At 41.5% G+C, this 26662-nt stretch overlaps 1 protein-coding gene and 1 long non-coding RNA gene across 2 annotated transcripts in view; one reads left to right on the top strand and one right to left on the bottom strand.

Moving 5' to 3' along the window:
• runx3 (RUNX family transcription factor 3) overlaps positions 1-26662 on the bottom strand; it is a 70978-nt gene that overhangs the window by 25532 nt on the left and 18784 nt on the right. The window lies entirely within an intron of this gene.
• On the top strand, positions 330-16383 carry LOC138741464 (uncharacterized). The gene is made up of 3 exons (XR_011343506.1): positions 330-540; positions 12734-12805; positions 16167-16383. It is a non-coding gene; the product is annotated as an uncharacterized lncRNA (long non-coding RNA).

Here is a 26662-nt window from a genome sequence, read left to right as displayed (position 1 = left end):
TACAGTACAAACTATGGATGCAGGGCATGCCTGGTTTTGAGCATATTTGGCAGCACTGAAGCAATTACACCAGCGTCAGAATTGGCCAAACCCACGGCTTATCTTTATGTGGCTCAGGGATGAGAAGTGACAAAAATCTCTTTGAAAATTCTTGTACTGTAAATGTGCCTAGTGCCTGCAATAAAAGGTTTCACAGACAGCCTTTAAACAATCTACTGAAAAGTCACTGTACTTTCCTGCCGATCCTTAAGGTTTGAGATGAGACAAGGGAACAACTAGAGGAACATGTTAATTGATAATTAATGTGCTGAAGAACTAGTCTGAGCATGACTTGAAGTGAGGCATTTACAACTAATCCTAACTTGCAAGCCTTAGTATATTGGCAATCACAAGAGTTTAATTTGAATTGGCTCTGTCAATAATGATTTGCCATGGTGCAAAGACAGGAGTGGGCCTTCATCCACCCTCAGGTATCCAGCTGGTTTCAAGAAAATATGCAGTGGACAGCAAAGTTTCAACAAGAGACCAGAAATCTAACAGGTAAATCCATGTAAAATTAACCCTTCTTTTGATTGTTAGCTGTTGATCACAGTATTTTCCTATGCAACATTCTTTGCACTTCAGAGCAATGCATTGTGAAGGGTGTTTTAACATGTTGTAATCTGACAAGATGCAGCAAAACTGCAAATATCATTAATGCTCATCAGCACATTTCTGGCAGCGTCCTGAATGGAGTCTCTCTTTTTATTTGTCTTCTGATGTCCCAGCATGCACCTTTCTCCCTCTCGCTTCAATGCAATCTTTGGAATGTAAACTGTATTTCATTTTCTACCATCTAGGGACCCCAGAATATATGGAGAGTGTAACTTCACAACCTGCTTTGAGGAGCCAATGGGCTGTGTTTCTCGTTCATGTTCAGTTAAAAACAAGGTAGACAATATACACTGTAGTGCTATCAATTGGACCCGACAGACCAGAAGTCAAGATTAATAGGCTTTAATCATTATAAACTTACAGGCATCTCTTACATGCTGTTGGCCCGATTCCAAGGCAGTACTGAGGGAAGGGTTTGGGTGGTACTGCCTTTATTAGGGATCCTGAGGGGGAGTTACAGTATTGGGGCTAGCCAATCAGTACATTGCATGTATTTCAGTGTTCCACCACACACACACAAATCATACAGTCTTTGACAGGAACCATTTAGCACAGAGATAAGTGCTAGAAAATACAAGCAATTAGTTTGATCTCTGAGTTATCCATTCATGCAATGCTTTGTTAAACTAAAGCGACAGTTTATAGTTGGATTCTTACATGGTTTTGATCTGGAAAGTTTGTGCTTCATGGTAGGCTATAATAGCATCTGTATTTCATGATCTTCAAAACAACTAAATATAACATTAACCATTATAAATGCACACTGAATTGATCAGTGTGAATGCATTAGACTAAACACAAAATCAAAACTATAGGCTTGATTTCACAGGGCAATGATAGTGGGGACTCTTGGCTTGGCCACTAATTCTGAAAAACGCTGTAGAAAAATTCAACTAACAAGACAACCCATTCTAAAGAAAGCAGTTCCTGCAGGCTAACCAACAGAGCAGATCTGCAGAAGGTCTGCAGCACTTCCCCAGAGTGGAAGTCAAAGGACCCCGTGCCAAAAGCAGAGAGACACTTGACAATAGAAAGGGGGATGTTCCCACCTGACCCTTTTGCCGCCATCCCAAGAGAGTGATGTTGAAATATCGCTCTCTCTGGTGGAAAGTGTCATGTCTCCAACACATCTATCCACTCAGCAGCTCCACTTGAGATGGGACAATGACCATTTGAAATTTGCAACTCTCTAGTCAGGAGGTTACGCCTTCAGTCAAAAGTGCACCACAAAGCACAATATTGTTTTATTCAATTTTAGTTTTAAAAAAAATTTAGCGATACAGCACGGTAACGGGCCTCTCTGGCCCATGAGACTGCACCACCCAATTATACCTACATGATCCATTAACCTACTCGCCCCGTATAGAGATGTTGGAGGAACTCAGCCGATCTTGCAGTGCCCATATGAGGTAAAGATGTATTACTGACATTTTGGGTCTGAGCTCTTCCTCAAGGTATGAGTGAAAAAAGAGAGTCAGGCTTAACATTTGCAAACCTTCATGTTTCTTGACTATCACCAAGCATCAAGATTGCCACCCGAAATTGCCAGTGCTTCTGCACTTGATTTCCTTACACCACATCAGGAATCTATGTCTGAAAGCATGCTATCCAGTGAGTGCAACCACCTCCCCAGCAAAAAAGAAAAGCTTTTGGTTCCTCATTCTAAAATAGAAGGTTGTGATGCATAACCATATTTCCAGTACTGAGAATGAGTAGCTTTGCCTAAAGTAAGGATGAGGTAATATTATGCACAGAGGTAGTAAGCTCTCTATGTAGAAAGGAGATAAAAAGTTTTCTGACTCCTATTGACAAAACCTAACCGATATGTTTAACAGTTACACCCATCCATTTGGCACTTTTTGAACCTCTGCACCATTACTGCAATTTTTTTTTATTCAGGAAATGTTTCAGTTGAAGCTGAGTTTCAGAAAAGCCTCCAAACACAGATGCTCAGCTCATAATTGAACACACGCAAAAGCCACAAGACACAGCATAAAGAGCCAGAGAAATATTTAGGAGGGAACAGACTCTTCCAGCGACTAACAGAGGCAGTCACAGATAGATTATTATTCACAGGTTTGAAGTTGGCCTGCTTGTGCCATTTGGAAAGTGATCCAGTCACGCCAAGTCTTGGCCTTGGCTGCACTCTGCAGGGTTTAAACACTGCTGCTACTGTCTTCTCCCACAATGTTCCAAATATCAACTTTGAAAAAAGAAACCCACCCAAAGCCAAAGTGTCTGCCTTCCAGTCAGAGATTTTTTACCAGCTTTAACAAATATAGGGTAAGAAAAAAAGAATCATTCCAACACTACAATAATTCATATTGCTGAAGGTTATATTACACTTGTGATAAATTGGCTGCCTCTAAAGGCGCAAAGAAAATATCCATTTAAAGGGAAATAGGTTGGCTGGCATCCAGTTGGCAGAAGGATGTCAGCTGCTGAAGTCTGAGAGATTTTGGACTCCCTTTAGTCAGAACAGTGGGAGAAATGTTCATTAAAGGTCTGATGTTGATTATGTGGAGGTAAAATTTCCAGAAGTCCAGAACTACACAGAAGGCAAAGGCGGAAGCATATAATAGTCAGTTTTATAACACACCGATTACATTCTGTCCTGTTGAAAGTCTGTTGCAGCCAGATGAACTATTTATATCATCGTTGTAATGGCTTTTCTCATGCCGAGGGAAAAGGAACCTGCTATAAGCAGCTGAATTGCTAATAACACACTGCTATGCTCTTATAACTTACCCATTACATGTTTCCTCTTAAACAGTCACTGCAAGCATTAAGAATGCACATGGAGTCGCTTAACTATTTCCAAACCACATGTTGCAATAATGTTGCATGCCTGTAGTAGTTAGTCTCATTGCAAGCATCAGGGATATGTACTGCAAACAAATGCAAAATACTGTAGATGCTGTAAACCTAAAACTAACAAAAATACTCAGCCAATCAAGCAATATCCATGGCGAGCACATGGTCAGAATTAAAAGCAGCAGTAGGCCATTTGACCCCTGATGCCTGCACATTGAGATCATGGCTGTTCCTTTCCATTAGTGCCACTTTCCTGCACTGCCCCAATATTCTTTGATTTATCTCTATTTAACTTTCTTGTCGGAGCCACCACGTGCCTCTTGACTGGAGTATTCCAAAGCTTCATTGCCTTCTGAGGACATTTCTGTTCATCTCTATACTGACAGTTTGAGACTTCGGCCACAGGTTCACACTCCAGCCAGGAAAAAAAGCCAATAATCCTGTATCTAGTCTGTCAAGCTTCTTGAATTTTGAGCTCAGAATAAGGAATAAAGGCTAAGGGGTGAAACATTTATAAATGGCACATTAATTATCATAGCAATGGGAATTTCCCTTGTTGCAGTTGAATAATGACCATTTCTTGAGTATTTCTTGAGTCTGATATGTGACAACTTTTTATACACAGCCACAAAACCATGAGCTGAGCTTTACTTCCATGTAAAACATCTTTTTAGAAGCAGATTAACATGTGCAAACCATGTTAATATTGAATTAAAAAAACCTTCTGCTCTAATTATGATGCATTATGCGCAAGGGTTGAACAGTGGAATTATTATTAATAAGTGAAAAAATGATGTCAAGTGATATCACAGGGTGATGATCAGATGGAAAGTTGGGCAGAGAAATAGCAGATGGAGTTTAAACTGGACAAGTGCAAAATGTTGCATTTTAGGAGGTCGAATGCAAGTGGAAAGTATACAACAAATGGCAAGACCCTTCAGAGCATTAAGGTAAAAGGGATCTTGCAGCACAAGTTCATCCTAAAAATGAGAACAAATCTGAATAGGGCTATAAAGAAGGCATATGGCATACTTGCCTTCATCAATAGAGGCACAGAGAATAAAAAAAATCACTGAATTCAGTAAAACCACTGGCATCCAACACCTACATGGATTGATAGATACTGGATTCGTGAACTTTATGGTTGCTTGAGATTGCCTGTTGCATAGATTGGTAAACTAACGGCAAGGCACACCAATTTTAAACGTATGTATTTTTCAGCTATTTATTTTCCACAATTTTTTTTGCCGGTTGCTTGAATTCCAGATAAAAGGGGTTTTACAGTATACATTTTGGGAATACACGTTGCAGCTGAATAAAACTGGTTATGGCACATTTGAAGCATTGCACACAGTTCTAAACATCATACTTTGGGAAGGATGTGTAGGCTTTGGAGAGAATGGACAATATTGGATTATTTTCTCTAGCACATCAGAAGCTGAGGCATGACGAGAGGATTGATGGGAGAGAGAGTCACCATCTTTTTCCCAGGGTGAAGATGTCAACTGCTAGAGGGCATAGATTTAAGGTGAGAAGGGGGACATTTAATGGAGATCTGTGAGGCAAGGTAGGTTCCTGGCATATGCTGTCAATGTAGGTAATAGAAGCAGATGTAATATCAACATCTGTATCATTTAGATGGATGTGTGAATAGAGAGATATGTGCAGACAGGTAGATGAGGTTAGTTTAATTTGGCATCCTGATTGACCCAAACATGTAATTTTGATGTAATAAGAGCTAGATATTTAGCAAACATTGACACTCTGAGCACCCGTATTGAGTTTGAGTGCACCTGGAAGACATGACATGTTTGATATCTCTCCAAGTCTCCCTCCTGTCTAATGTCCAAACAACCTGAACTCAGCCAGTACAAAAAATATATCATCTGATATTCAGTGAGACTGTGGGAATATGGCTCAGAAGCCAAGCAAATATCTTACCACAATAAAGAACAAGTTGGCTTCAGATTGCAAGATATCTCCCCTCAAGAACTTTTCCTAAACTTTTCCTGATGTGATTGTGTAAACTTCAGACACATGGCCTTGCTTACTTATGTTTTTCTGAAGGAGACATTTGGATTCTGTTTGTATGTAAGAAAATGGAGGGAGAGAGTCCTTATTCTTTAAACCGGCATTTGGATGTTGCAGCAGATTATATTTTATAACTTGTTTTCCAATTCATCATTGCATTATCACAATCTTTTTACCTCATAAGGGAACATTCTTCAATTTGGGGTGGCTTTGGGATATTTTCCTCACTGAGTTAAAAGATATATTCCATTCCTTTGCTTGTCACAGGATCTGACTACCCAATAACCTTTCTAATTCTCACATGTACAATGGCACCCCACATGGGCAAGGCAAACAACTTTGTGATATCAGTCAAGAAAGGTATTTTTTCAAAAGAGTCTAAGAAATGCATTCATGTTGTTTATTTCATGAAAGCAATTATGAGATTAATAATAGTTATTAGATTTCAAAACCTCCACAGCACATGACTTCCCTGCATTTGGCTGGAGTGTGATCTCTATTCAATCTTAACAATGCACCAGTCCCAAAAATGCTGCACATCATTTTTCTAAACAGATGATTGATCATTTTAGGCTGGTTAGTTCTTCTTGTTTTCCCCATGTTCCTTATCCCTGGGCAAAAAGCCGTTGTATATTTTACCTTCCCCCTTTTTGATTACATTAAAAAGTTTCCTGCTCCACCAGTTTTTTTCACAATACCTGGCAGTATTAACTCCTTTTACAAGGCAGATCTATTTGCATACAACACCTGATGCCTTTCCCAAATGGCCTTCTATCCCAAACAGGTTTTGAGTGGGTATTGAGTGCAACACAAAAGTCTGCAGACACTGTGTGATGCAGCAAAAACACAGAAATGTTGGAGAAACTCAGCTGGTCTCGTGGCATCCATAGAAGGTAAAGATATATTACTGACGTTTTGTGTTTGAGCCCTTCTTCCAAGCAAAAAACAGGATGCTGTCTGAGTAAAGAATGATGAGAGAAAGGTGAAAGAATCCAGACCAACAGCCAAAAGGTGTTAATTGGATATGATAAGAGGACAGGCAAGAATTGATTTTGGCTCTGTGAAAGGAAACACATTGAAGAGAAGAGAGGGAGAGAGAGAAGGGGAAAGGCATTGGGGGAATTAGAAGGTGTGGGAGGTGGAGGGTTTGTGGTTAACGGAAACCAGATAAGTTGATATTAATGCCATCCAGTTGGAGGGTACTGTTATCAGCAGGTTACTGGAGGCTTTGTCTTTCCTTGCCTTTCAAGCAAGACTGCAATGATTATGGATGGCACAGAGGCAGAACTAGTCAAATTGCTGCTTCAAACCTCCAGCAATAGGGCTTAATCCTGATCTCCACTATTACCTTAAAGGAACTTGTATGCTCTGTCTGTGACTACATGGCATTGTTTTAATCTCAGAGTGCAAAGTCACTGAATAAGATCACTAAACTTCTGAAAGAAGTTCAGACTAACTTTTTATTGAGTTATGTGAGGCAAATTCCAGAAGTATTCAATGGAAGTACTTAAATGGTACATTTAGGCAGGAGGAATGAGGAAAATATGAGTATAAAGGCCAAAGGGATGAGGAAGCATTCACAAACTCATAGAATAGAAATTGAATTCATTCATACATACACACATGAGTGCACCTATACACACATGTATGGAAATATTCTGGAGCAGTGTGGCGTGTCACATTATTTGGAGTATCCCCTCGAATCTAATGCAAGGCTGATGCACTGAATTGTTGAAAGCGTGATGCGAGAAAGAGCAATAAGGATCACATGATCATAGGATATGACCTTAGGATCACACGATCATAGGATATGACCTTAGGATCACACGATCATAGGATATGACCTTAGGATCACACGATCATAGGATATGAGCTTAGGATCACACGATCATAGGATATGACCTTAGGATCACACGATCATAGGATATGACCTTAGGATCACACGATCATAGGATATGACCTTAGGATCACACGATCATAGGATATGACCTTAGGATCACACGATCATAGGATATGACCTTAGGATCACACGATCATAGGATCAATGAGGTGCCTTAGGATCAGAGCAAGTACAGTAAAATCCGTGTTATCCCAAAATCAAGCAACTGGCAAAAAGAAAATGTGGAAAAATAAATAGGCAAAAAATACAAAAGTTTAAAATTGGCACCCCCTTGCGGTTAGTTCGCCAATCACGCAACATGCAATCTCAAGCAACTGGCACATACACTTATCTGACATCTACTAATCCCCACAGATGCCGGATACCAGGGGTTTTACTGCAAGAAGATCACAAGGCACGTCCTTCATGAATGAGATTTAAAGGTTGAGAAGGAAACAAAAGAATGGAGGAAAGGGAACAATAGAAATTCAGTGACAGATTGTTTATTGAGAGAAAATTGAAAACACACTTTTGGTGAAATGAAAGAATGATAGAAAAATATTACAAAAATGTACTTATATTTCCATTCATTTGTTAATTTGTCGGATGGAGCTTCCATGCTTTCAATTGTTCCTTAATTAGGCCAACTGCCAAATAATATAGGAAGATGATTCTCATTAGGTGAGGGATATAGGCTGGTGCACATCAGCCATAACTTTCTGAATGTGCAATTAATGGATAAATGCTGCAATATCTTAGAACTTATGATGGTTAGCTGCCATTTATGCGAGACTTATGGTGAAGTGACACAAATCACTACAGAATGTTGTGACAATTTGCAAAGCAAGAGGTATCATTTTCTCCCCACAAATTGCTGGGCATTTACACACATAATAGGATCTACATTAAGCTCCAAGTCTGCAGACACAGTGATTGAAGTAAAAACACAAAGCTGGAGAAACTCAGCAAGTCAAACAGTGTCCTTATATTCTTTTTTCTTTGGCTTGGCTTCGCGGACGAAGATTTATGGAGGGGGTAAAAAGTCCACGTCAGCTGCAGGCTCGTTTGTGGCTGACAAGTCCGACGCGGGACAGGCAGACACGATTGCAGCGGTTGCAGGGGAAAATTGGTGGGTTGGGGTTGGGTGTTGGGTTTTTCCTCCTCTGCCTTTTGTCAGTGAGGTAGGCTCTGCGGTCTTCTTCAAAGGAGGTTGCTGCCCGCCAAACTGTGAGGCGCCAAGATGCACGGTTTGAGGCGATATCAGCCCACTGGCGGTGGTCAATGTGGCAGGCACCAAGAGATTTCTTTAGGCAGTCCTTGTACCTTTTCTTTGGTGCACCTCTGTCACGGTGGCCAGTGGAGAGCTCGCCATATAACACGATCTTGGGAAGGCGATGGTCCTCCATTCTGGAGACGTGACCCATCCAGCGCAGCTGGATCTTCAGCAGCGTGGACTCGATGCTGTCGACCTCTGCCATCTCGAGTACTTCGACGTTAGGGATGAAAGCGCTCCAATGGATGTTGAGGATGGAGCGGAGACAACGCTGGTGGAAGCGTTCTAGGAGCCGTAGGTGGTGCCGGTAGAGGACCCATGATTCGGAGCCGAACAGGAGTGTGGGTATGACAACGGCTCTGTATACGCTTATCTTTGTGAGGTTTTTCAGTTGGTTGTTTTTCCAGACTCTTTTGTGTAGTCTTCCAAAGGCTCTATTTGCCTTGGCGAGTCTGTTGTCTATCTCATTGTCGATCCTTGCATCTGATGAAATGGTGCAGCCGAGATAGGTAAACTGGTTGACCGTTTTGAGTTTTGTGTGCCCGATGGAGATGTGGGGGGGCTGGTAATCATGGTGGGGAGCTGGCTGATGGAGGACCTCAGTTTTCTTCAGGCTGACTTCCAGGCCAAACATTTTGGCAGTTTCCGCAAAGCAGGACGTCAAGCGCTGAAGAGCTGGCTCTGAATGGGCAACTAAAGCGGCATCGTCTGCAAAGAGTAGTTCACCTTTGTTGACCTCACCAAAGCCTTCGACACCGTGAGCAGGAAAGGGCTTTGGCAAATACTAGAGCGCATCGGATGTCCCCCAAAGTTCCTCAACATGATTATCCAACTGCACGAAAACCAACAAGGTCGGGTCAGATTCAGCAATGAGCTCTCTGAACCCTTCTCCATTAACAATGGCGTGAAGCAAGGCTGTGTTCTGGCACCAACCCTCTTTTCAATCTTCTTCAGCATGATGCTGAACCAAGCCATGAAAGACCCCAACAATGAAGACGCTGTTTACATCCGGTACCGCACGGATGGCAGTCTCTTCAATCTGAGGCGCCTGCAAGCTCACACCAAGACACAAGAGAAACTTGTCCTTATATATGGCAGAGATAAAGACACATCCCCAATATTGCTAGCTTGAGCATCATGGTATGAGCAAAATATAGACAGGCAGTCATTGATGCAAGTGGAAGACAGCGATGGAGGTGAATAATGAAAATGAGTAAGAATTGATTGCACCTCCCTTGAATTACTTGCCTCAGGGTGTCTGCTTGATAGGTTGCTTTTGAATTTATGTGAGTGACAACATATTTATTCATTCTGATTTGGTGAAGGCACTTCACTCAGTGTCTGATTAATCTCCCATGGTGAAAATGTCTTTGCTTTAGATTTATAACCAAAGACACTAAGAATTTCAATGTAAACAAGGTTTAGCAAGGATGCATCTGTAAACTTAAATTACAGCTGTTGGTCTTGTTTGTCCACGAGCAAAGCAAACAAACTGACGAGGAATCCAAGAACGAGGTATATTCGTCAACTAGGATCTTGCCTAGTGTGGCCACTAGACATACCTCTTGACTAACAAACAGTACAGATTTATTTGTAGAAGTGACAAAGCATTACTGGACTGGAAAAAAATAGCATCAGTCTCAACATTTTGCAGGTCATTGTGTGGACTTAAAAACGCAGAATCAGGCATTTGGTCATTGGATCTTAACAGTGCCTATGATCTATTTACAAGTAATCTCACTCCTCCAAAACATATGCCTCTATTCTTTTCTCATTCATGTCCTGTTTGCCCATGCAGTACAGAATTTCACACACTGTAAAAAGACCTTCCCTTGATTTCTCCTAAATGGTGGCTCCTGTCGGATGCGAAAATGCCCTTACAACCTTTATCCTTGCAAACACCTTCCTTATCTTAAAGTAGTTTTGCCTCTTGATACAAATTGCATTGTTAATATTTGAAAGGACATCTAACACAGTGAGTGAGAGCGAGAGAGAGAGAGAGAGAGAGAGAGAGAGAGAGAGAGAGAGAGAGAGAGAATTTTCTCTGAAAACCAGTGGTAGCAATTGTAAAACAAATATTTATTATGCTTATTCTTTTGTTCACCCCATTCTTCCACCATTCTACAGCATAGCAGTAAACATCTTTGCCACCCAGGAGACTGTAATCCATAACATGTTGCCTTGAATTTGATCAATATAATTAAGTTTAACTGTACTCTATAACATGTTGCCTTGAATTTGATCAATATAATTTAAATTCAAGTAAAACTTTTTCCCCTGCAACCGCTGCAATCGTGTCTGCCTGTCCCGCACCGGACTTGTCAGCCACAAACGAGCCTGCAGCTGACGTGGACTTTTTACCCCCTCCATAAATCTTCGTCCGCGAAGCCAAGCCAAAGAAAAAAAGAAAGAAGAAAACTGGTTACAATGACAGAACTCCTGATTGCCTGAAGCCTTTTCATGATTGATAAGGTACAGAAGGAGTGATGTGCCTGGATGAGTGCAGGTCCAGAGATACTCAAGGGCTCCAACCAAGACATAGCGGCCCACTTTGTTGGTGGCCCGTTTCGTTGGTACCCCACCTGTTCATCCAAACATTTACCTTCCTCTAACACTATCTACATTACAGGGGTGGCCAACCTTTTAATTTTTAATTTAGACATACAGCACAGTAACAGTCCACGAGCCCACGCCGCCTACTTAACCAACACCCCCAGTATGTACTCATGGGAAAAAATGGTCTTTTACCGTGCTGAATGTCTAAATTAAAAATTAAAAGTTTGGCCACCCCTGAATATGAGCTGCATTTACTCGTCTTGGATACTTTGGTACCACTGCACAAACACAAAAACTCAACCAGCAAGAAGGACAAGAGCAGCCAATGCATGGAAGCACCACTGTCGTCAGGTTACACACCATCCTGACAGGGAGATTTATTATACTGCAGGACCAGCCTTGCAACTAGATCCTGGAAGTCCTTACCTAATAACGCTGTGCTTCCTCACCAGGAAGAGTCTGAGTGATGAAGAACACCACTCACCTCATTCAAATAATTAGGAATGGGCTGTCAATGCAAGCCCAATCAGCAGCGCTCAGCATCACCCAAGTTTACAAGACATAGCTCTCCTTAGAAATGCATCTTAAAGCCTGTTGATCATTCCATTTACCTTCAGTTCAACCAAGCCTGCTACAAAATATACACTGCTCTCCTCAGCTACAACTGAGGGATTTACTTTTGGATCCACTAAGAATTATTAGGACATTTCTTTCTGTTTTATTGGCTGATAAAACCCACTTGGTAAACTGATGTTTATGTGGAAAGTTTTAACTGTGTCCAAAAGTTCACTGTTTGCAAACACTGTTCACCAGTAAAGGAAACTTCTACAGCCTCGGAGATAATAATTTTGTTACTGATTTTGAAGATAAGTATATTCATATATAAATACAAATATATCCTGTAAATAGAAATATATCCTGATCATGTCAGAGGTTTGGATCCAAAGCTGAGGTTGCCGATGGCTTGGACGGGAGTCTGTGCGGCTACAGAGGCTGTGGGAGCGGACACTCAGTGACTCTGCGGGGACTCTCTTTCACTTTTCTTTATCTGACTGTAAGAGTCACCCAGCAATTTCTGCTCAATTTCTGTCAGCCTTACAGCTGACTTGAGCACATTTTGTGTCTTATTACATGACAATAAAATAATTTTAAATCTTGAAATACAAATGTGACTAATATAAATGTGGACAGTGCTCATGTACCACATAAAATCTAGTCTGGTTTGATCTTGGATACATGAACATGATACAATACTTCAGTCCAGGTCCCGTGGCTGTTAACTATTATTTTTCATCATGTTTCACTGAGCATATGGTAAATCCAATTGAGGTAATAACTATGTTGGTTGAAAACAAAGGACTAGATCAGAAAATATAAGGAAAAGAAAATATATCAAATTGTTCCTACTTTTTTTTGACATTTGGTCTCCCATTGTACAAATATCTATGTGAGGTTCACTAACTAGTTGATAAATACTGGGAACAGCCAAATTAATAAAAATCACTGTCGCTTTAAATTTGTTTCAGATACACACGCTGCTGAAACACAAGAAACTCCTTGAGGATGTCCCTAAAATCTTGACTACCTTTCTGGATATTGTAAGAATTTCTTTCAAAAATATTTTTATTGAGTTTAATATATAAACTTGTACACAAAATTCAATGAGATATATAACCAGTCATCTCATATACATGTAAAGAAAATCAGAAAGAGTAATATAACAGCATTAGCCAGTTGCCTATTCATATGAAACCAAAGCAATTAACATATTCTTAATGTACATAATTAAACCCAATTATCAAATTATTTGGATTAAAAAAATGATAAAAAGAAAAAAGAAACAAAGAAAACCTATAAAACTAAAACTAATCTAACCCCTCCCTCTAATCAAGGTTACCATTGTTATACAAAAGAAAGTTTGGAATCAGATAACGACCTCGAGACATCAGATGGCAAAATCCCAGATTCTTCCAATCAGAACAGTATTCCAAGAATGGGCTCCACATCTTTACAAATTGAAATTTTCCATCTTCAATATTGTACTTAATTTTCTCCAAGCTTAATTAACACATTACATCATGTAGCCAGTGTGCATGGTTAGGAGAAGAATCATCTTTCCATCAGTAAAATTGCTCACCTGGCCATCAGCGTGGTAAAGGTTAAACCTTTGCCCAGAGTTGCAGACAGAGCTATATCTGGCTCACGTGAAATAGACTCTAATTGATTTAAAAAATCATGAATAACATTTGGAAAATGTCTTTCCAAAAACTCTCTTAAATTTTGGCACTCCCAAAACATGTGGAAATGTTTTGGTCTTAATAGTTTTTCTTTGGTGAGTCCTATTGTAGATAATCATTTTTTTGAACCATCGACGATGGATGTAGATTTCAGTTAGGCATTCAAAATTATAAGGATCCTTTTACTCGAGATAACTGCTTTCTTTGACTATGCCACATGTAATCTTTCCAATAGACATTTTTTTTAGGTATTAACAAATTAGACATTTTGTTGAATCTATGCTTTCTGATTTTCCTCGAATTTCAGACACTAATTTTCTTGATTTGTTTTTTTAACACAATTTTCTCTTCAAGGTGGATTAATATCACATATTCCATAATGAATTATTGGATTTAAGATCAGCTTCAATGGCTGGGATTAAGAATGATTGGGAACGAGATTTGAATATAAACTTTTCAGACGAGGCTGGTCCTCTACTCTTAGCCTTTTGCAATTTAAAGTCGTACATAGAATATACATGTCTAAACTCAAACTGTCTCGTTTTTATGAAATGGAAAATTTTTGAAGCTTCACTGATCCATATATTGTAAGAACTTCTGTATTAACAGAAAACTAAACATTAAAGAATTAGATTATGACTATAGGGAACAATGGTTTCTTTTGACTGCTATCTGTAACATCCACATGGGGAAATGAGTTTTGGGCAGTCTCGGATTCCCAGAGTGCACAAGGCAACATCATTAAATCCATTTGGAAAAGGCAGGATGTATCAATCAGAAATGTATGAAGGTGTTGGGTATGCAAGTTTTGTAACATGCAGAAAGAACCACACTGGTGCAGTAGAGGGTGCTCTGGCAATAATTGGGAACATTATACTGTATCTTGGCAATAAGATATGCTAGCTGCCTGAAATGGAAGGTGTTTCTTTACTCCGCATTAACACCAGTTACCTAGCTCAGCACAGAAAGGAAGGACAGGTGTTTTTCTAAATGCCACCTGCACCAATGAAGGGATTTTTGGGGGTATGATTCACACATCAAACAGATGAATTTTTCAAAGTCTTCAGTAACCAAAAGAGCCTTGATTATTATCTCTCCAGTGCTATAGAATCAAACAGTTGAACTGTAGAATTGGGTTAACCAGATGAATTAGTAGCAAAAATATTCTTTTTACCTAATGCCAGAGGACCACTTCTTCCTATTGTAAATAATCAGTTCTCCACCTCCAAAAAGTGCAGTGACAAAAAGCCAGTGATGTCAGTGCTTGTCTTTGAATCACAGTTCAGATACTGGCCAAAGGAACAACATTATTACCCAACATGCTTCTGGCTGTAAATAGAACTTTACTTGACGCCTGCAGTCTAGACATTATTTATGTGCATCATCTCTTGCAATGAAGCCTCCCCAAGTTCACTGGCTACACTGGTATTTGCATTCAAATAAAGTACAACAATTAACCTGATTCCTTATATCTGCAAACTGTTTACTTTGTTGACATGCAAAGCACAGAAGCATGCAGTGAACATGAAAGCATGCACTGACTGGTGAATGCAGGTGGCTGGGTGCACTTTGAATTAAACCGGAGTTTTGAGGCTGAAACTGTACCCTGCCTGAACGCAAAGAACAATTTGTAGGATTTTGAATACAAACTGGATTATCAGGGTTGAACCTGTTTGCAAAATAAAAGTTTGATTAACCTTCAAGTTCCTTTTTTCATTTTAAAGCCTTTGCCAGGGATAAAAATAAATGTGAATTTGAAATTTCATGAACTCTTTGTTGTATCTATCACTTACTTCCACCCCCCACCCCCCTCACCTTTCAATGATCCCCTGGAATGAATTGTAAATGGACCAAGATGTTCCTGTTTCTGAGCAGTACTTTATTTTCTGTGTGACAGCTCCATCCCTCTCATAGGCAACTCTCTGAAGTTAACCACCTGATCACTGCTTTACTGTAAGATCTGACCCTATATGAACCCAAGCCACTCATTGGTTAAATTGCAAGACTTTCCTCCGTGTCTGTCACTGAAATCTTGATCCATGCCCTTCTTAACCTCTGATCTTGACTATTCCAATGTCCCTAATATCAGAATCTTTTGTCCTCCCTTCATCTTTCAACCCTCTGTTGTCTGTGTTCTAACTCTCTGTTCACCTAGCATTCTATAGTTTTTGGCCTGTATTTGGTTCTTTTTAAGCAATATAGATTCAAAGAATCATACAGCATGGAAACAGACCCTTTGGGTCATGAAGTTCATACTGGCTGACATCTACCCATTTAAAAACGAATAATTACTCATTCCATTGTAACTTCAATGTTAATATTCTCATTCCAGTTTTGAAACTGCCCTCTTCCTTGCCCCTTCCTAAATCTAGAAATTCCTCCACTGTTATAATCTTCCAAGCCCTGTGCACTCTTCAAATCTTGCTCATTTGATCGTGCTTGATTTTAATGACTGCAAGATTGGTATTCATATCCAGTCACCATGCCCCTAAGCTCTGACTTACCAAGCATTTACACTTCTCTATCTCCTTTCAAAACTATGTCTTTGTCCCAACACCTCGTTATATGATTTGGCATTAATTTTCTGTCATGTCTTGTTCTAATGCCAAGGGATGATTGGTACATTTAAAAAGTTGCTATATAAATGTAACATTTTATTGTTGATGCCCATTGGATTGCTTGATTAAATCATTGGATAATGCTTCTCTCTCTACTTTTACAGAAACCCTGAAGTTGAGGCTGAGGCGAATGGAAGTTCATAATTACTTCAGAAGCTTTCCATATCTAATACGATCAAAACTTACAGTGTATGTGTGATAGTACAGACCTATCACCAATGTATATAGTTACAGTATCTAGAGTGTAATGACTGTGCTTACAGCGATTGGCTGAGAGCTTAGCCACGCCTACTGTCTGGGCCTTAAAGGGTTGTGTCCCTAGCCAGGTCGGATCATTCCGGACTGGTCGGCCACCTGTGAAGAGCTCCTGTCTTTTGCTAATAAAAGCCTTGGTTTGGATCAACAAGTCTTTGATTCTTTCGACGAGCTCTACAGTATGCACATGTTGAGCCCTCAGTAAGTTGACATACAGAGCTTTCAGGTATTATGGACATACAGAGCTCTCTCTCTCTCTCACACACACACACCCACGCACACCACCATATAAACATAGAGACATGCATTTACAGAGCGTTCTCAGGCAACAGTCATGAACCTATGTGCATCTCTCCCTTTAAGGAAATGCTGTGCATAGCTGGCTTTCAGGAAGTGCTGAGTGTGCTTGTGTGATGCAGTGGTTATCTCTTTTTTTTGTATGACCTATATGTATCCTGGCTTAATCAGTATTAAAAGGATGTGGAGTCTGGATGAATCACATTAGATCTTGTTGGAGAAAATGTTTTAAAATAGATTTTTTAAAATAATTTTTTCAAAATTATTTCTTATCTGATTTGTTAATTCACTGGAGGCTGAAGAGCCTTTCAGATTGCAAATTACCTTCTCAAATTCACTCGAGGCTTCTTGGCAAAAAATAGATGCCATTAAATTATTTCATAGTAACTTGAGAAGGAATATTTTGCATGTCGATTTCTTCTTTTGCATTTTTGATGGAGGGTTGAAATAAAAACTCCCTTATATTCAATCATCTTAAACATTTTTTTCTCTTGGTCACAATGTACGAGGAAAGGAATCTTTCAGCAAAACAAGTTCCCTTCACAGTGACATCATCTGTTTTGTTGGGAAAAACAAGCTTTACCAGCATGACTGTGGAGGCTTTTGCCTGCAGGCACATCTTTCAACTTTACCCGTAAAAGTTGATTTTCTCTTGAGAATCTGGGTTAGAGGTTGCACAATTTGATTAGCTTTTCAACTTGTAAGTAAGCGATGCAAGAATTTGCACAACTTTGCACAATGGATGTGTTTTAAAGTGCATTTCAATGAATGCTTTAATTAGCTGGGTCGGCTTGGCCCTATGCCTGGACCTTGTGAGATCAAACTCCACTCCTGAATCTTAGTACATAATGTGGGCCTGCGCTCTGGTGCATTCATGAGGCAAAGATGCATTGGTGGAAGGTGAAGTGTTACACTGAGAAACAATGTTCAAATTGAAGGGTGCATAAAAGAGGCATCTCCTGGGGTACCACCCAACATTCATTCTTGACGAAGGGCCCAGACCCGAAATATTCTTTATCCTTTACTTCCTATGGCTGCTTTGTGACCTGCTGAGTATCTCCAACTGGGTATTGCAGCCAATGTTCATCCCTTTCTCGTGCTCCACATAACGTATATACGACCTTCACTTGTTCCTCCCCACCTCTCCCACTCAGCATCCCCATTCTCATTTGCCTAGTGGAACTGTGATGGTCATGTGATTTTTAGAAAAGATATTTAAAAATTATTTTAATATATATTTTTTTAATTGGTTCATTGGTATTAATTGCTTTTGAATGTGAAGGGTTTTTGTGAAGCATTAAAACCAGCAAAGCCTGTGGTGGGGGTTGGGGGAGGATGGCATTTCCAGTGTGATGGGTTTTGCAGAAGTTATAGAGTCAAGAGCACAGAACCGGCCCTTTGACAATAATCCTATTTGTATTTTCCTCACTTTGTGATCAATCTCCCGCACACCCTTCCCCCCCCCCCCCCCCCACCCACCCACCATTCTACCAACTACCTACACACTGGGGACAATACATTGTGGTCAATTAATCAGCGAGCCTGAACACCTCTGCAATAGAGGAGGAAATCAGAGCACATGGCAGAAACCTATGCAGTTACGGGCAGGATATGCAAACTCCACACAGACAGCACTGGAGGGGAGGATTGGCCCCAACTGGCTGGAGCTGGGAGGAAGTAGCCCGACACTGCAGCACTGTGCCAGGGTAGGGTTGCTTTGCGCCATCCACGTGACTCCATTACATCAAGCAAGCCCCATCACCATTTTCGATTGGCATGGCTTTGAGCATCAAGTCACCTCCAGCAGATTAGGAATAAAGTAAGTCGATACTGCCTGTATCTTCAGCGACAGGCAGAGGCACGTAATACTAACGACACACTTTCATAGTTCAGGAAATGGTGTTTTGAAGTTGCAGCTTTAGTGGAAAAGGTCTGGTGTTTATGGTTGTTACCACAATATTGTTTTATTAAAGGGGCACAGCTGTCAATTTAATTAGTATAAAACAAGTTTCACCGAGAAACAGTGAAGATATACCATAGGACCTGCCATACGGCAGACCTTCTGATTGCTGGGCACTTTCAACACGTGCTGTTCCAGTGCAGGGGTATAACTTCTCGTCAATACGACAATCTAAAGTGCAAAGGTAATGACTCTGTGGGAGTCATTATTGGTTTTGCTCTGGGGGCTTTCTGCTTCACAGCCACACTATACCAACTAAACATGAATCATTATCACCCTTGGAGCTGTTACTGTTGAATTTTTCAAAAGAACTAACAACATTGTTAGAGACAATTCAAACACCACTATTTTAAAGTTCTATGGTGCAAACTAGGGAATGAATCACTACCCATTGGTGTTATTTGACCAAATCTCACCCAGGATTGTGGTAAACCACTTTGGTAAATTCAAGATTTTGCACATATAAAAAAAATTCTTTTTTTGTGTGTGAATCTCATTTCAATATACAATAACGGAACAAAGAGAGAAGATCAAGTATCCTGCTAAATGAACTCAGCAGACATACTTTATCAAGAATATCACACATCTGGCCCAACGAGTACGTACATTGTTCCTCACTTCTAATATTCAGTTTGGTTGAAGTGACATTTCAGGAAAGGTATGCTATCTACACCCAGTACCATCTCATATTATGAGCACATGTTACTCAGTACAAATTCCTGCCTCTTGATTGCCTGGAAATTTTTGTATAGCCAAATTGGTGCGCTGGATGTGGATTGGAGATATTCTTGGTTACGGAGCAGCCACTGCAAGTTTACCCTTTACTTCCTATCAATCCTGTGTGACCTGCAGAGTTTCTCCAGCACTTTTGTGTCTTGAACTACAACCACAGTATCTGTAGATTTTCCTGCTTAATTGCAAATTTCAGTTGTATTCAGGTCCAGACCAAGCCCTGAGCTTTACCAGAATTAGAACCATACTTGTCTGCAGTCGAAAAGGCCAGAGATTGGTTGTGCGGAGTCAGAGGGACGCTTGGGGAGGGATCTTTCAGTTGTAGGCTGAAGTTTCGGGTCAGGTCAGCAAGGAACTTAACAGCTGGCAAGGAGTGAGACTGGGGGGTGGAGGGGAGGGGAAAACAAGGGGCTGGGGGAGAGATTTTAGGCTTGGGCTTGGAGGGCTGTGCTTTGGCAAGATTATAAGTGTGGGAGAAACAGGGGCCTGAGGGGTATAGGTGGGAAATGGGATCGGGCTTGGAAAATGAGGGGCTTGGAGGTGCTCGGCTTGGCTTTTGAGATGATCAGGAATCAGAAAAAAATGAGATGGTGAGACTGAAAGGAGGAGTTTTGAGTGGTCCAAAAAGATGACAAGCTATATGGATTGTAGGGAACTTATAGTTGTCCCAAATCAGCCCTCTGATTGGTGCTTAATGAGGGTTGTTCCTAGTCTAATTTCCTCATTAATGTTTAATACAGGGGATTAAACAAGAATTGGTGTATTCCACACAGGACTGGAACAGAAATAAATCATTCCAAGAGGCATGGAGTCATGCAAAATGACTTGGAGAGAAACAAAGTGATTTGTTTGAATTTGTAGACCATAGACTTGAATGTGAATGGGGATTACTCATTCATTTTATTTCCCCAAAACCACTTCATTGCATATTGGACAATCAAACCAATAAAATTTGTTTATGCCCACAGTAGATGTCATTTAACCATGGGCGTAGTATGCTTGGTTGAATAAAAAGCCTCCAAAGCCTCATTAGCACCTCCAGCCTTATTTCCTCTCACCAACCATGACAACTGAATAACTAGGTCAGAAGTTCCTCATTTTGTTTCATTTTTTTACAATTCTAAAGAAATGACTAAAAATACATCAAAACAAGACTGTGTTGGCTTGCCTTACACTTTGCCAGTGGTTCCATGGGGTCCCACTGATTATCCTCCCCAGCTTGTTCAGCTCCCTTCTGTTTTTGACCCCGATGCAATGAAATGCCAAGGTCAGAGATGAGCACCAGGTCAGATGCCAAGACTTCTGATCTCTTGACCTCTCGAGCCCATTGTGGCGATGTGCAGGTGTGCCGGGACGAACTGGCCCCGCTTGTTTCGAGTGGCCACGGCGAAGATGGCGACACACATCCATCTCTTCTGGTCCAGGCCAGAAGTTGGCATGCGCGCTTGCGTCAGCGTGAGGCAAGCATCGGGACGTACGCACGGTCCAACTCTCGGCCTGAAAAGCAAGTGCGCGAGTTTTAAATAAACATTCCGTTGTGATACCCGAGCTAGCAGCCTGTGTCTCCAGTCTGTACAGCCACTCTCTCACAACGAGCTACAGAGGTGAGCCCGATGAGTCTCCATTCCCTGATGACTCAATAAGATGGACCCCGAGGCAATAGGCACTGTAGAGTTAAAGATGCCAACTTTCTGGACTAACCGGCTCTGCACTTGATTTGGCCAAGCAGAGGCCCAGTTCCAGATTAAGCAAATCACTTCCAATTCAATGAGGTATTTCTACGTTGTTAGCTCACTCAACCAGAAGACCACTGCCCGCGTCGAAGACCACATCCAAGCCCCTCCGGAAGAGGATAAATATACGCCTTTAAAAAAACTCCTTATCAGCACATACAGCCTTTCCCACATCAGAGAGCTGCTGGACTCCTGCACTTACACCCCCTGGAGGACAGGATGCCACCTTCACTTATGGATGAAATGCTTTCACTGGCAGAAGGCCATAAGCCCTGCCTCATGTTTGAGCAAGCCTTCCTGGAAAAAATGCTGGAGGATATCAGGCTTTTGTTCATGGATGCCAATTTCAGTGACCCGCATAAAGTTGCAGAAAGGCTGACATCCTCTACTGCATCAAACGCAAGATCCCTCAGATTATTTCTGCCCGGTTCATCTGGCATGGCCTTTGCAAAAAGGTCACAGAATGGGCAAGACCGTGCATGGACTGCCAGATGGCAAAGGTGCAGATGCACCCACGACCAGCCATCCAACAGTTTGAGCCTGCCTCATGCCAATTAGAACATGTCCCCATGTGGACATCGTGGATCTCCTGTCTATCTTGAGGGAATACTGCTACCTGCTCACCATGGTGGACAGATTCACCTGGTGGCCGGAGGTGACCTCCCCTTCCTGACATAGCTGCCGACATGTGCGCCAGGGATCTCCCATTTCGGCATCCCAGCCCACGTAACCACCGACCACAGTGCACAGTTCACATCCATCTTTTGGGGTGAACTTTCCAAACTCCTGTGGATCCAACTACACCACACAACTTCCTATCACCCCCAGTCCAATGCCCTAGTGAAGCTTTTCCATCAGCATGTGAAATCAGCCTTCGTGGCATGACTCAAGGGTCCAAACTGGACAGACAAGCTCCCTTTGGACCTCCTGGGTATCCATATGCCCCATGAAGATGACCTTCATGCCTCAACCAGCATGTTGCTTTATGGCGTCCCCCTCGCTGTTCCAGGTCAGTTCCTACCCCTGGCCCCCAGCCCAACCCAGGACTCAGGAAGCACCCTAGAGCACTTAAGGGACAAGTTGGGGTCCCTAGCACCTCCTCCACACTCAAGACACTTGCCAGCCTCACTCTCACGTTCCCCATGACCTAACGAATTGTGCTTATGCTTTTTTGTGCAGGGGTGGTCACAGAGCACCTTTTCAGCGTCCCTACACGGGATCCTATAGACTGCTCCACAGAACGGGTTCCGCTTTTGCCTTGGAAATCAGGGGCAGAGAGAAGCTTTTCACTGTGGACCATCTGAGCCCACACACTTGGACATATCCCAGCTGGTCAGAGTTCAGCAGCCAACTTGCAGAGGCAGGCCGTTGAAGCAGCAACACCTGTCATCAATGCAGCAGGACTCTACCGGTGCCAGTTCTGGGGCCAGGGGGAGGGGTTGTGTGGCGACACGCAGGTGTGCTGGGATAAACTGGCTCTGCTTGTTACGCACGGTCAGCAAGGCAGCCGTGGCAAAGATACCGGAGCAAATGGCATGTTGGCTTTCATAAAGAGGGGATTGGAGTTTAGGAAAAGAGACGCCCTTCTGCAGTTGTACAGGACCCTGGTGAGACCCCACCTGGAGTATTACGTCCAGTTCTGATCTCCAATTTTGAGGAAGGACATACTAGCTATAGAGGGTGTGCAGCACAGATTTACAAGGTTAGTTCCAGGGATGGCAGGGATGACATATGCTGAAAGGCTAGAAAAACTGGACTTGTATCCGATGGAGTTTAGAAGGATGAGGGGGGACATGATTGAGGTATACAAAATTACCAGGGGGATAGACAGGGTGAAGTCGGATTACTTGTTCCCAATGATGGGGGAGACTAGGACTAGAGGGCATAGTTTAAGAATACAGGGTAGGCCCTTTAGGACGGAGATGAGAAAACATTTTTTTACCCAGAGAAGTGTGAATCTGTGGTATGCTCTGCCACAGAGGGTGGTAGAGGCAGATTCGCTGATTATGTTCAAAAGAGAGTTAGATAAGACTCTAGTGGGCAAAGGAGTTAAGGGTTATGGGGATAAGGCTGGAAAGGGGTACTGATAGTAGTGATCAGCCATGATCTGTAAAATGGCGGTGCTGGCTCGACGGGCCGAAGGGTCTACTCCAGCTCCTATTGTCTATTGCCTTCCGGTACAGGCTGGAAGTTGGCGTGCATGCTTGAGTCAGCGTGAGGCAAGCAGCGGGACGTATGCGCAGTCCGAGTTTTGGCCTGAAAAGCAAGTGCGTGAGTTTTAAATAAACATTCCATTGTGATACCCGAGCTAGTAGCCTGTGTCTCCAGTCTGTACAGCCGCTCTCTCACAACGAGCTACGCCATCACTATTTACTAAGAACTCAGTGAACAGAGAGTCCACATGGAAAATGTCTCCCTCTCCTCAGCTTTACAAAGGATGGGCTGAATAGAGTTTGAAAGAGGTGGACTATTTTTATTTAATTAATTTTACATTAATTTATCTTAACGTTTTAAATTAAATTTTGATACTTTAATGCATCTTCATTAATCTTGTTTTGTTAAAACATTATTTAAGTCTATAGAACGGTTCTCTGACATTTAAAACTTCTTGGAACATAAGAAATAGCAGCAGGAGTAGATCATCCGTCCGGTCGGGCCTGCTCCGCCATTCACTGAGATCGTGGCTGATCTGATGATGGCCTCATCTCCACCTACCTCCCTTTTCCCCATATCCCTTAATTACCCTACTTTGTAAAAAGTCTATCCAACCTTGCCTTAAATATATCTTCTGCATCTGTACAATTTTAATACGGGCAGGCACTTCAGTAACTAATTTGGGTAGCAGACGGGCACAGGATGATCCATTCCTAATTTAACCAAATATGATGGTGTATTTAATTTTATAATCATAGATTTGCCTTGATGTAACCGGCAGTTGGAGCTGTCTGAGATCTTAATGATTGTTTGGTGTCTAATCTAGTCGGAATCTTGAAGTTGTGATGCAAATGAAGTACTGAGGGGCACAGAAAACATGTAAGAACAGTTGATAAACGTGGGACCAGGCAGATGATAACTGCCATATCCTGCACATATCTGGCTCTCAGTTTGAAGGAATCAACTTGAATTGACGTTCTTTCTCTCTTCTTCTGATGTCACTTTGCATCTGTGTAAGAGCATGACATCTGGAGAGTGATGGATATAACCTAGTCAGTAATCTTAAAAAAAAAGAGATCCTGTCAGCCTGGCCCTCAGCAAAGGTTCCTCAAATATTGGTCCAAAGAACTGGAGCATCTGCCTCCAAGCAGCAAGGTCATAGAATGTGAGAAGGGAAATATTCCACACTCCAAACTCTAAATATAGGCCACAACAACATAATTTCCCAATTTACTTCTTATTCTTTGCACCAACTTGAGAGCAGAATGCAACTATTAAAAATCCGGATTGAATAATGAAACAGGATTAGCAATCATGGTCTTTTTGAACCTGTACACCCCAGCAATCTTCTATTTTAAATATCTCATTCATCTGGGTTAATTTTCCTTTGATACTGTTGCTTACACTCAATTTGCTAATCAAGTCTGTTTTACTGAATGTTTCAGAGACCTGCATGGGCTATAAGTCCTCCATGTGACATGTTCCCTCACATCTCCAGCATGGCTTGAAGATGAAGTGGTAGCGAGACTTTGCTGCAGCATTGGGTGCAAATATAAAGAAAATCATTTTTGTCTTGTGAAAATTCTTTTCAGCACCAAGGGCCACCTAATTATTTTTTACATTGAAAATGTGTTTACATTCAATGAAATTATTTTTAAACAGACTCTCACCCTCGAACAGATAGGTGGCCTCCACGGTTCCCTCTAAGCTGTGCGTGTGCGCATACCTGTTTGGTAACCAGCGCACAAAGGAAATGAAGGGGCGCAAAAAAAACCCATCGATGTTTTATTTAATGGAACAACATAGTTCAAAGTACAGAATGAAATATTAACTAAATACATTTCTTCATAGAATGCCCTTCCCCAGCAAAAGGTCTGCTTGAACCTGCATGTTGGTATTTTATTAAAACATGCCAATGCATTTTTATTAGGCTGTGCCAAAATTATCTTGAAACAATTTCAAGTTTACATTTGCACAAGCATTTGGTGTGCACATACTTTTGTCACAGGAAAAAAAATTGCATAACGTACGATTTTTGCACACACTCACAACTAAAAAAATTCGAGGAAACGTTGGTGGCATCATCCTGAGAATGACCTGCTGCCTGAAATGACAATCGCTGCCAGCCCAGAGCTTTTAGTACCAAAGGCAGTGAACGGTGCTGAGCCCAGTGAGAGTCACTGACAGGAGGGGTGGCAGGGAATAGTACCTCACCTCCTGAAAGGCACTTTTTCATGTGTCTTTGCTATTCAGAGACACTTAAACATGATTGACAATGGCATAAATGTTTCAGGACTGCCAACCACATTCAGCCCCCATGATGAAAATGATTACAGAATCAGTCAACTTCTAGCCTTTATTCTTTATCACACACTCAAAAAATATTAGGTATCTACTTGCAGATGCTTTTTAAGAACCTTGTTTATAAGCACTCTTTACCACGAAAGGGAGTAATTGGCAGAATTCCAGACACTGGCTATTGAACAGACTAAATGTACAGCTATCTTTCAGAATAGAGAGACGTTTAGATGAAGATTGATTCTGTGATCTGTGACATTCTGTTCAGTGAGGTAGAATAATGAAAATAAATAGAACCTACAGATATTAGAAATCTAAAATTAAAACAGAAGCTGCTGCAAGCATTCAATAGATCTGGCAGCATCTGTGGAAAGAGAAACAGAGGCAATGTTTAACCTTTATTGGACAGAATAGTGAATGCTGTGAAGAACCAGGGTTACATTTTGAAAAGCAATGCTGAAACATTTACTTTTTCAAGACCCTCTTATCTCGTCATCAGTTCTCACCTCCCTTTGGGTTAGATTTTAATCTGGATCTCTGAATGATAACATATTATGGCTTGCGGCTCTTACTGACAAGTGCAGAGGCCCTACTCACATTGACCAATGGGCCGCCCACTGTTTACAGCATTCACCCTCCACTACAAACTCCATAATTCCCTGGGTTGAAACTGACTGACTTTTAGCTAAAAAATGCCCTTCCCCAGCAAAAGGTCTGCTTGAACCTGCATGTTGGTATGCGTTTGTGTGAGTATAAACATATGCATATAACCACGCAGTGTGTGTTTGCATGTATGTTTGGGCATGTGCATTCAATGTACATTTATGAACATGTGTGCATATGTGTGTATGCATGTTAATGCAGTTGGATTTTGTGCATGTTTGTGGATGTGTGTGTTCGTGTGCACATGTATGTCGGTGCGAATATTGGAGAATGGGTGAGATGGCAGGTGGCCTTTAGAAGGTTTGGAGCATGGGGATTGTGAGGTCAGGGATGGAGGATAAATGACAGGCTGGCGATTGAATGGTACCAATGGAGTGAGAGGAGCCTATTCAGTGTCAGGTGGAAGGGACGTGGCAGAGGAAAGATGAATTTGAGTTGTGCTTAAGTGATCACATGGCATTCTCAGAACATTAGTTCAAGGTCTCCAGCATGAATCCAAGGAAATTTT

Source organism: Narcine bancroftii, chromosome 8, assembly GCF_036971445.1.
Source record: "Narcine bancroftii isolate sNarBan1 chromosome 8, sNarBan1.hap1, whole genome shotgun sequence".
In the NCBI taxonomy this organism is placed as follows: Eukaryota; Metazoa; Chordata; class Chondrichthyes; order Torpediniformes; family Narcinidae; genus Narcine; species Narcine bancroftii.
This window is presented reverse-complemented; position numbering and strand designations above follow the sequence as displayed.